This window comes from Alosa pseudoharengus, unplaced genomic scaffold, assembly GCF_046254945.1.
Source record: "Alosa pseudoharengus isolate Yale_2024_CS ecotype anadromous, Long Island Sound unplaced genomic scaffold, YU_APseudo_1.1 YU_APseudo_1.1_scf_18, whole genome shotgun sequence".
Classification (NCBI taxonomy): Eukaryota; Metazoa; Chordata; class Actinopteri; order Clupeiformes; family Clupeidae; genus Alosa; species Alosa pseudoharengus.
This window is the reverse complement of record NW_027468650.1, coordinates 582,501-595,000: the sequence shown is the minus strand read 5'-3', so window position 1 is coordinate 595,000 and position 12,500 is coordinate 582,501. Positions and strand designations below refer to the sequence as shown.

Here is a 12,500-nt window from a genome sequence, read left to right as displayed (position 1 = left end):
CAGCCTGTTTGAAATGAAAAGCCCCTCACCCCTTACTACATAAAGGCATAAGGCCTCTTCAGTCATGAACTAACAAACACATTCAGGCCTACATTATCAAGAATAATATTTATAAATATATTTTTATTTGATGTGTTTAATTGTATCAAGAATACCTTACACATGCAAAGACATCAGATACAATCAAGAATAAAAACACAATAAAGTCCAGATTGTGCTCCTCAACACATTACACCACCCTGCTGAAAAAAGGTGGTTTGCTGGATCCTCAACACATTACACCACCCTGCTGAAAAAAGGTGGTTTGCTGGATCCTCAACACATTACACCACCCTGCTGAAAAAAGGTGGTTTGCTGGATCCTCAACACATTACACCACCCTGCTGAAAAAAGGTGGTTTGCTGGATCCTCAACACATTACACCACCCTGCTGAAAAAAGGTGGTTTGCTGGATCCTCAACACATTACACCACCCTGCTGAAAAAAGGTGGTTTGCTGGATCCTCAACACATTACACCACCCTGCTGAAAAAAGGTGGTTTGCTGGATCCTCAACACATTACACCACCCTGCTGAAAAAAGGTGGTTTGCTGGATGACCAGCTTGTTAACCAGCTTGTTTGACCACCCTATGATGGTTGACCTGCAAGACCAGCAAAACTCTTGCGAAAACATACCTTCAGCTGGTTTTCCCAGCTTATGATGGTAATTCAGCTGGTTTTGCTTGTCGTACCACCTCAAGCTGGTCATTTTAGCTGGTGTTGCTGGTCTATAGTGCTGGTTTAACTGGCCATGCCAGCTTATGTTGGTCATTCTAGCAAACCAGCATGACCAGCTTGACATGCTGGTCACCAGCATGACCATCTTGCACCAGCTGTATCCCACAAGATAGGCTGGTCACACCAGCATGACCAGCTTCCTCAGATGGTCACGCCAGCATAGCCAGCTGGTGGCCCAACCAGCTACACCAGCAAAGACCAGCAAGAGCTGGAAGAAAGCCAGCAAGGACCAGCTAATACCAGCTAAAACCAGCTACCAGCATAAGCTGATTTCTAGCTGTTTTTTTTCAGCAGGACAGGACACTCACAGTGTGTCTGATAATCAATGACATAACATTCTACCTACCCTCGCTAGTAACCAGGCCTTGGCATAACATTCTACCTACCCTCGCTAGTGAACAGGCCTTGACACGCTCACGTCCGGATGTACGAAGACTGACTTGAACGTGAGAATGTGCGGTCCTCCACGCAAACTTCATGTCTGGCGTACGCACATTTCCAATGTGTATCGTCAGTTGGCAACACTTAGAGGCAATGCAGCGCAACCACATTAGTTGATCGCGAGCCTTTATTTGCACAGTATTGTGAAACGTGGGTTATTAAAAATGATAACACTTCGAAAATAGGCCTATGTTTCTAAATTTGGACATGCAACATGCGCAAATTCTACTATGCAACAACCTATCTATGATGACAACTGAGACTTATTAGAGGATAAGAATTAAAAGGGAATGTGAAACATAGCCTACACAGCCCAGATATTTGGTTACGCGATTGTTGACTGGCTTATCAAACATTTCAGATTCTGAAGAGCTTTCCACAAAACCTGTGATAAATGGGGTCGGCTTCACGCATTTGCCCATGCCTTAACATTTGCCGAGTGTTTTCCCTTCATATCTCCGATAGTTTTCATTTAAAAAGAAATACATATGGGACAGGATCATGCATGTGAATAGATAGGCTGACTAATAAGTGCGAATATAAGTTATTTCCCTGATTGACTGCATGGCTACTTTGACTTTCCATGAGTAAGCATTCGCATTATTGTCACACTTGTGTGCCAATATAGGGATATGATCCAGAAATCGTAATGTTGTGGCGAGGTGGCCTGGATCAACTGAGTTTTTTCCATTCGGGTGCACGATGCGTGGTACTTGGACACGATTTATTTAATGATTTTTTAATAAATGCAGTTATGTTGTCATGGTCCAAATGCATTCAACCCAGTTATGCGAACCCTGTCACCTACTTGCAGACTGACCAATAATTCTGCCACGGTGTCAGCCTAGCCACTGCCACGCTCTGCCACTACTGTTTTTGTTTTGTTATTAATTAATTACAGATGATAAAGACATAAGATTCTTGCCATTTCGTCAGATAAGCACTTCTACCTCGCATTCGCTGGAAATAAACTTTTTTATTCATTTGATAATTTCAATTATTAAACTTTGCAAATTGCAACAGGTTTGAGTATGAATGGATCCACAGATGAGTTTTCATTGTTATTGCGGGATAGGCCATTTTATCTTCGCAGAGGTCTGCGCTCTCGAATGTCCTTCTAGTTAGCATATTAAAATGAGTGTGATTGAGGGAGGAGAGAGGGTGGAGTGTAATGCTCGTGCATGTACGCTTAATTTCACGTTAATTGGGATGTACAAAGAAAAGCTGCGTGGAATGCTGCGTACGCACAGTTTCATACATCAGGATTTTTTTGTGCGTACGCTACTTTTCAGGTTTGCGCGTACGCAATGTTTTAGTATGAAATCCACGCAAGTCTTTGTACATGAGGCCCCAGGCCTTGACATAACATTGAACCTACCCTCGCTAGTAACCAGGCCTTGACATAACATTGAACCTACCCTCGCTAGTAACCAGGGGCCTCATGTACAAAGCTTGCGTACGCACAAAAATGCTGCGTACGCCATTTCTCACGCTCACGTCCGGATGTACGAAGACTGACTTGAACGTGAGAATGTGCGGTCCTCCACGCAAACTTCATGTCTGGCGTACGCACATTTCCAATGTGTAGGCCTATCGTCAGTTGGCGACACTTAGAGGCAATGCAGCGCAACAACATTAGTTGATCGTGAGTCTAGGCCTTTATTTGCACAGTATATTGTGAAACGTGGGTTATTAAAAATGATAACACTTCGAAAATAGGCCTATGTTTCTAAATTTGGACATGCAACATGCGCAAATTCTACTAAGTTATGCAACAACCTATCTATGATGACAACTGTAGACTTATTAGAGGATAAGAATTAAAAGGGAATGTGAAACAGCCTACACAGCCCCGATATTTGGTTACGCGATTGTTGATGACTGGCTTATCAAACGTTTCAGATTCTGAAGAGCTTTCCACAAAACCTGTGATAAATGGGGTCGGCTTCACGCATTTGCCCATGCCTTAACATTTGCCGAGTGTTTTCCCTTCATATCTCCGATAGTTTTCATTTAAAAAGAAATACATATGGGACAGGATGCATGTGAATAGATAGGCTGACTAATAAGTGCGAATATAAGATATTTCCCTGATTGACTGCATGGTTGCTTTGACTTTCCTTGAGTAAGCATTCGCATTATTGTCACACTTGTGTGCAAATATAGGGATATGATCCAGAAATCGTAATGTTGTGGCGAGGTGGCCTGGATCAACTGAGTTTATTCCATTCGGGTGCACGATGCGTGGTACTTGGACACGATTTATTTAATGATTTTTTAATAAATGCAGTTATGTTGTCATGGTCCAAATGCATTCAACCCAGTTATGCGAACCCTGTCACCTACTTGCAGACTGACCAATATTTCTGCCACGCTCTGCCACTACTGTTTTTGTTTTGTTATTAATTAATTACAGATGATAAAGACATAAGATTCTTGCCATTTCGTCAGATAAACACTTCTACCTCGCATTCGCTGGAAATAAACATTTTTATTCATTTGATGATTTCAATTATTAAACTTTGCAAATTGCAACAGGTTTGAGTATGAATGGATCCACAGATGAGTTTTCATTGTTATTAATATTGCGGGATAGGCCATTTTGTCTTCGCAGAGGTCTGCGCTCTCGAATGTCCTTCTAGTTAGCATATTAAAATGAGTGTGATTGAGGGAGGAGAGAGGGTGGAGTGTAATGCTCGTGCATGTACGCTTAATTTCACGTTAATTGGGATGTACAAAGAAAAGCTGCGTGGAATGCTGCGTACGCACAGTTTCATACATCAGGATTTTTTTGTGCGTACGCTACTTTTCAGGTTTTCAAGTACGCAATGTTTTAGTATGAAATCCACGCAAGTCTTTGTACATGAGGCCCCAGGCCTTGGCATAACATTCTACCTACCCTCGCTAGTAACCAGGCTTTGACATAACATTGAACCTACCCTCGCTAGTAACCAGGCCTTGACATAACATTGAACCTACCCTCGCTAGTAACCAGGCCTTGACATAACATTTAACCTACCCTCGCTAGTAACCAGGCCTTGGCATAACATTCTACCTACCCTCGCTAGTAACCAGGCCTTGACATAACATTCTACCTACCCTCGCTAGTAACCAGGCCTTGGCATAACATTGAACCTACCCTCGCTAGTAACCAGGGGCCTCATGTACAAAGCTTGCGTACGCACAAAAATGCTGCGTACGTCACTTCTCACGCTCACGTCCGGATGTACGAAGACTGACTTGAACGTGAGAATGTGCGGTCCTCCACGCAAACTTCATGTCTGGCGTACGCACATTTCCAATGTGTATCGTCAGTTGGCAACACTTAGAGGCAATGCAGCGCAACCACATTAGTTGATCGCGAGCCTTTATTTGCACAGTATTGTGAAACGTGGGTTATTAAAAATGATAACACTTCGAAAATAGGCCTATGTTTCTAAATTTGGACATGCAACATGCGCAAATTCTACTATGCAACAACCTATCTATGATGACAACTGAGACTTATTAGAGGATAAGAATTAAAAGGGAATGTGAAACATAGCCTACACAGCCCAGATATTTGGTTACACGATTGTTGATGACTGGCTTATCAAACATTTCAGATTTTGAAGAGCTTTCCACAAAACAAATGGGGTCGGCTTCACGCATTTGCCCATGCCTTAAAATGTGCCGAGTGTTTTCCCTTCATATCTCCGATAGTTTTCATTTGAAAGAAATACATATGGGACAGGATCATGCATGTGAATAGATAGGCTGACTAATAAGCGCGAATATTTCTATTTCCCTTAGTGTGATTGACTGCATAGGATACTTTGACTTTCCTCGAGTAAGCATTCGCATTATTGTTGTCACACTTGTGTGCAAATATAGGGATATGATCCAAAAATCGTAATGTTGTGGCAATGTGGCCTGGATCAACTTTGTTTATTTCACCTTGAGTGTGTGATGCGTGGTAGCCTACTTGGACACGATTGAGTTAATGTTTTTTTTAATTAATGCAGTTGTGTGGTAATGGTTCAAATGCATCAAACCCAGTTATGCGAACCCTGTCACCTACTTGCAGACTGACCAATAATTCTGCCGCAGTCTATGACCCTATAGCTGCCACTGCTAGTGTTATGCTCTGCCACTACTGTTTTTTGTTTGTTATTAATTACAGATGATAAAGACGTAAGATTCTTGCCATTTCGTCAGATAAACACTTGTACCTCGCATTCGCACTTTTTTTATTAATTTGATGATTTTAATTATTAAACTTTGGAGCAGGTTCGAGTATGGATCCACAAATGAGTTTTCATTGTTATTAATATTGCGGGATTGGCTATTTTGTCTTCGCGGAGGTCTGCGCTCTCGAGTGGCCTTCTAGTTAGCATATTAAAATGAGTGTGATTGAGGGAGGAGAGAGGGTGGAGTGTAATGCTCGTGCATGTGCGCTTAATTTCACGTTAATTGGGATGTACAAAGAAAAGCTGCGTGGAATGCTGCGTACGCACAGTTTCATACATCAGGATTTTTTTGTGCGTACGCTACTTTTCAGGTTTGCACGTACGCAATGTTTTAGTATGAAATCCACGCAAGTCTTTGTACATGAGGCCCCAGGCCTTGATTCTCTGTTTAAACGAGTTCAGGCTGGAAATTACTTTAATTTGCCGGTTCCACTTAACTGCACCTATATAGGCAAAGGTTCCTTTCCCTAAAAGGTTCCTTTCCCTAACAATGTCTTACATTTATAAGGACGCAGATCTGATATGTTGCCACGAGTGCAAATATTGTGTGTGTTTTTTACCTTAGTAATAAGACACGGTAAAAAAATTGGGACAAGACCAAACAACATTTTATGGATCACGGTCAGCCTGGACATAACAACACGAGACTCAACAGGGAGCCAGTTGACCCTTATTACCCTATCAGACCTATATGGGACCTATATGAGCCCACAGAATGACCCTTATTAGTGACCTACCTATATGAGCCCACAGAATGACGCTTATTAGTGACCTACCTATATGAGCCCACAGAATGACCCTTATTAGTGACCTACCTATATGAGCCCACAGAATGACCCTTATTAGTGACCTACCTATATGAGCCCACAGAATGACCCTTATTAGTGACCTACCTATAACGACCCTTATTAGTGACCTATTTATATGAGCCCACAGAATGACGCTTATTAGTGACCTACCTATATGAGCCCACAGAATGACGCTTATTAGTGACCTACCTATATGAGCCCACAGAATGACCCTTATTAGTGACCTACCTATATGAGCCCACAGAATGACCCTTATTAGTGACCTACCTATATGAGCCCACAGAATGACCCTTATTAGTGACCTACCTATAACGACCCTTATTAGTGACCTATTTATATGAGCCCACAGAATGACCCTTATTAGTGACCTACCTATATGAGCCCACAGAATGACCCTTATTAGTGACCTACCTATATGAGCCCACAGAATGACCCTTATTAGTGACCTACCTATATGAGCCCACAGAATGACCCTTATTAGTGACCTACCTATATGAGCCCACAGAATGACCCTTATTAGTGACCTACCTATATGAGCCCACAGAATGACGATTATTAGTGACCTACCTATATGAGCCCACAGAATGACCCTTATTAGTGACCTACCTATATGAGCCCACCGAATGACGCCTATTAGTGACCTACCTATATGAGCCCACAGAATGACCCTTATTAGTGACCTACCTATATGAGCCCACAGAATGACCCTTATTAGTGACCTACCTATATGAGCCCACAGAATGACCCTTATTAGTGACCTACCTATATGAGCCCACAGAATGACCCTTATTAGTGACCTACCTATAACGACCCTTATTAGTGACCTATTTATATGAGCCCACAGAATGACGCTTATTAGTGACCTACCTATATGAGCCCACAGAATGACGCTTATTAGTGACCTACCTATATGAGCCCACAGAATGACCCTTATTAGTGACCTACCTATATGAGCCCACAGAATGACCCTTATTAGTGACCTACCTATATGAGCCCACAGAATGACCCTTATTAGTGACCTACCTATAACGACCCTTATTAGTGACCTATTTATATGAGCCCACAGAATGACCCTTATTAGTGACCTACCTATATGAGCCCACAGAATGACGCTTATTAGTGACCTACCTATATGAGCCCACAGAATGACCCTTATTAGTGACCTACCTATATGAGCCCACAGAATGACCCTTATTAGTGACCTACCTATAACGACCCTTATTAGTGACCTATTTATATGAGACCACAGAATGACCCTTATTAGTGACCTACCTATATGAGCCCACAGAATGACGCTTATTAGTGACCTACCTATATGAGCCCACAGAATGACCCTTATTAGTGACCTACCTATAACGACCCTTATTAGTGACCTATTTATATGAGACCACAGAATGACCCTTATTAGTGACCTACCTATATGAGACCACAGAATGACCCTTATTATATGGTATATATACTTATACTATACTATATATATATTAGTGACCTACCTATATGAGCCCACAGAATTAGCCTTATTAGTGACCTACCTATATGAACCCACAGAATGACCCTTATTAGTGACCTACCTATATGAGCCCACAGAATTAGCCTTATTAGTTTATTCTGGGCTGTTTGCAGCCTCCCTTTTAGTCGGTTTGTTAGTCATTTAATACAGTGGTTCCCAAACTTTTAACAGGCATGTACCCCCAGAGACATTATGATCTTCCGGATACCCCCAACACCACCAATTGTTAACAAGGTTTTTTTAAATTGTTTTATTAATATTTATTTTTATCAATTTTGTCGAGAATAGTGAATAGGATCATAAACATATGATACAAATATCATCAATAGTCAACATAGGCTATGATAGGCCTACAAATGTGCGGAATATAATGATTTTAAATAGATCTGCACCTAATCTCACACACAATCGTCTTGTTGAATGCAGTGATCTTATCTGGTGCTTGTCTTTGCCTTGTAACTGGAGATTTAACTCATTGAGCTTTCCAAATATATCGCTAAGATAGGCCAGCTTCGTCAAGAAATGTTCATTAGTGAACGTGCTTGCAGATTCAAACATGCGCTCTTCCTCCAAGAAGAGGCGACTCGGAGCTCAAACACGCGACAGCACTTTACCTCGGGAAAGCCACCTTGCCTCGCTGTGAAACAGTACAGCCTTTTGGTCAGCTCCCATCTCGTCTCAAAGTGAGGAGAATAGACACGCTTTTAAGGGCCGGGTCTTGATGAAATTCACCATTCTCACAACCTCGTTCAAAATCTAATTCAGGTCGGGACTAACTAAGCTGCCTTGACACGAGCGCTTCCCTATGAATAACACAGTGCGTCCATTGCGCATCGGGTGCTACCTGGGCCTAGGCTACAGATAAAAAAATAAATAAATACAACTCCTGTTTTTCACGTCAGTTCGCGCCCCACCTGGCATGTCTCCGCGACCCAGTAGTGGGTTGCGACCCACAGTTTGAGAAACGCTGTTTTACTCTCTCTGTCTCCACTCTCAAATATTTTGTTAATGCGTAGAAAATACGTTTTTAATGTGCAGTGCAAATGCGGAAGTTAAGTTATCAACATGGGATAGAGAAAATGTTTGAAAAAGCATACTGTAGGCTATGACTTAGATCTTTTTTCGCGTACCCCCTGAAATCAGTCCACGTACCCCTGGGGGTACGCGTACCCCAGTTTGACAACCGCTGATTTAATATGAAGGAGTTAGCTAAAATGATCATTGTTGACCTATCTAAAAATGTGGAGTTTCTGGCTAAACACTTTGTGAGGCCGGTGACTTTACTCAGGACCTTGTTGACCATATTCCTGCCATCCAGGTTGTTTTGTAGGATGCAACCCAGGTATTTTACTGACGCTTTTGCCCTGACCACAACATTATTCAGAATGACCCTAAATTCAGAGCATCTACTCAGTCTGTATTTTGAGCTGAACAAAATGGCCTCCATCTTACCAAAGTGTAAGGACAGCATATTGTCAGTCAGCCAGTTGTTTACAGAGGATAGCTGAGCTCAGGGTACTCTAGAGTGGAGTGGTGTTTATGAGACATCAGGGTACTCTAGAGTGGAGTGGTGTTTATCATCAGGGTACTCTCTAGAGTGGAGTGGTGTTTATGAGACATCAGGGTACTCTCTAGAGTGGAGTGGTGTTTATGAGACATATGGGGTACTCTAGAGTGGAGTGGTGTTTATGAGACATCAGGGTACTCTCTAGAGTGGAGTGGTTTTTATCATCAGGGTACTCTCTAGAGTGGAGTGGTGTTTATGAGACATCAGGGTACTCTCTAGAGTGGAGTGGTGTTTATCATCAGGGTACTGAGACATCAGGGTACTCTAGAGTGGAGTGGTGTTTATCATCAGGGTACTCTCTAGAGTGGAGTGGTGTTTATGAGACATCAGGGTACTCTAGAGTGGAGTGGTGTTTATCATCAGGGTACTCTCTAGAGTGGAGTGGTGTTTATCCTCAGGGTACTCTCTAGAGTGGAGTGGTGTTTATGAGACATATGGGGTACTCTAGAGTGGAGTGGTGTTTATCATCAGGGTACTCTCTAGAGTGGAGTGGTGTTTATCCTCAGGGTACTCTCTAGAGTGGAGTGGTGTTTATGAGACATCAGGGTACTCTAGAGTGGAGTGGTGTTTATGAGACATAAGGGTACTCTCTAGAGTGGAGTGGTGTTTATCATCAGGGTACTCTCTAGAGTGGAGTGGTGTTTATCATCAGGGTACTGAGACATCAGGGTACTCTAGAGTGGAGTGGTGTTTATCATCAGGGTACTCTCTAGAGTGGAGTGGTGTTTATGAGACATCAGGGTACTCTAGAGTGGAGTGGTGTTTATCATCAGGGTACTCTCTAGAGTGGAGTGGTGTTTATCCTCAGGGTACTCTCTAGAGTGGAGTGGTGTTTATGAGACATATGGGGTACTCTAGAGTGGAGTGGTGTTTATCATCAGGGTACTCTCTAGAGTGGAGTGGTGTTTATCCTCAGGGTACTCTCTAGAGTGGAGTGGTGTTTATGAGACATCAGGGTACTCTAGAGTGGAGTGGTGTTTATGAGACATAAGGGTACTCTCTAGAGTGGAGTGGTGTTTATCATCAGGGTACTCTCTAGAGTGGAGTGGTGTTTATCATCAGGGTACTGAGACATCAGGGTACTCTAGAGTGGAGTGGTGTTTATCATCAGGGTACTCTCTAGAGTGGAGTGGTGTTTATGAGACATCAGGGTACTCTAGAGTGGAGTGGTGTTTATCATCAGGGTACTCTCTAGAGTGGAGTGGTGTTTATCCTCAGGGTACTCTCTAGAGTGGAGTGGTGTTTATGAGACATATGGGGTACTCTAGAGTGGAGTGGTGTTTATCATCAGGGTACTCTCTAGAGTGGAGTGGTGTTTATCCTCAGGGTACTCTCTAGAGTGGAGTGGTGTTTATGAGACATCAGGGTACTCTAGAGTGGAGTGGTGTTTATGAGACATAAGGGTACTCTCTAGAGTGGAGTGGTGTTTATCATCAGGGTACTCTCTAGAGTGGAGTGGTTTTTATCATCAAGGTACTCTCTAGAGTGGAGTGGTGTTTATGAGACATATGGGGTACTCTAGAGTGGAGTGGTGTTTATCATCAGGGTACTGAGACATCAGGGTACTCTAGAGTGGAGTGGTGTTTATGAGACATCAGGGTACTCTCTAGAGTGGAGTGGTGTTTATGAGACATAAGGGTACTCTCTAGAGTGGAGTGGTGTTTATCATCAGGGTACTCTCTAGAGTGGAGTGGTTTTTATCATCAGGGTACTCTCTAGAGTGGAGTGGTGTTTATGAGACATCAGGGTACTCTAGAGTGGAGTGGTTTTTATCATCAAGGTACTCTCTAGAGTGGAGTGGTGTTTATGAGACATATGGGGTACTCTAGAGTGGAGTGGTGTTTATCATCAGGGTACTCTCTAGAGTGTAGTGGTGTTTATGAGACATCAGGGTACTCTCTAGAGCCTTAATTAAATAAGTTATGGGGTCATTTACGATAAATATCCTTGATGAGGCTATGCTGAGTTATGGAAAGGAAATGGGCTGTTTGTTTTAGTAGTAGTTGTTTTAGTAGTTTGGATTTGCAACAGATGGATTCACAAATAAATTATATTTTGCAGTATACTTGATATACAGGCTAAATACAAATATGACAATGCATGATATTATTAAAACAAAATATAGAAAAATAAAACAGACCAAAAATAAAGTAGACACTAATATTTAGGGCCCGAGCACCGAAGGGTGCAAGGCCCTATTGTTTTTGTAAGGATTATTATGTAAGTATTTTAACTTTGTCTCAGAGCGTTTTCCTTTTTTGAGGTGGTTAAGATGGGTGAAAAGTCTTTAAATTTGGCACACACATCAGGTGTCACGCAAAGCAGTTAGGTACAAGAGCTTGGCCCCGGGCGTGGCCCAGGGACTCAGTAGCGCCCCCTTAGGAGGTTGATGCAGTGGTTGGCACATACTTTCAGCTAGACACATCACTTTTGGTAGGTGTGTGTATCTCCCCAAGATGAACAACTTTTGTATGTACAATGCATTAGCCACGCCCAACAGGAAGTGAGGTATTTGGGATTTTGTGCGGACTAAAATGTGATGAATTGTGATGCCAAAAGAGGTGCTTCCCATCGGTGACAACACATGCAATTTGGCACACACGTCAAGAAGTACTATGAATACACAGGGGAAAAGCCTTGGCACTGGGCTTGGCCCAGGAACTCCATAGCGCCCCCTTATGTCACTGTGACTTGTGGTTGGCATATAGTTTTAGATACACACACCACATTTGGTAGGCCACGCCCACAGGAAGTGACGTAATTGGGATTTTGTGCATTGTGGACATGATCAATTTTAACATACTCCTCCTAGACGATTGATCCGATTCATGTGAAAGTTGGTATACATGATGCCAATATGCTTCTGATTCTAAATTGTGAAGTTTTTTTTTATATGTTGTAATTTGACGAAATGGCGAAACTATGAATTTTAATACCCTTCCACATAAACAATAAATGTGTCTTAATTCACCATGCATGGCTTGAAATGTTTTAAATTAAATTTCACAGGTCTTTGAATACCATGGGAGTGATGATATTCACATGCCCATAATGCATATTTGGCATAGCGCCACCAACTGGCAACAGAAAGAATGACAATTACACTGATGTCACATGATCAATGTTTACATACTCCTCCTAGACGGTTTGTCAGATTCATGTGAAAT

The 12,500-nt window shown here is 42.3% G+C and overlaps 1 protein-coding gene across 2 annotated transcripts in view; it reads left to right on the top strand.

Annotated features, from left to right (window-relative positions):
• mrc1a (mannose receptor, C type 1a) overlaps window positions 1-12,500 on the top strand; it is an 80,475-nt gene that overhangs the window by 56,881 nt on the left and 11,094 nt on the right. The window lies entirely within an intron of this gene.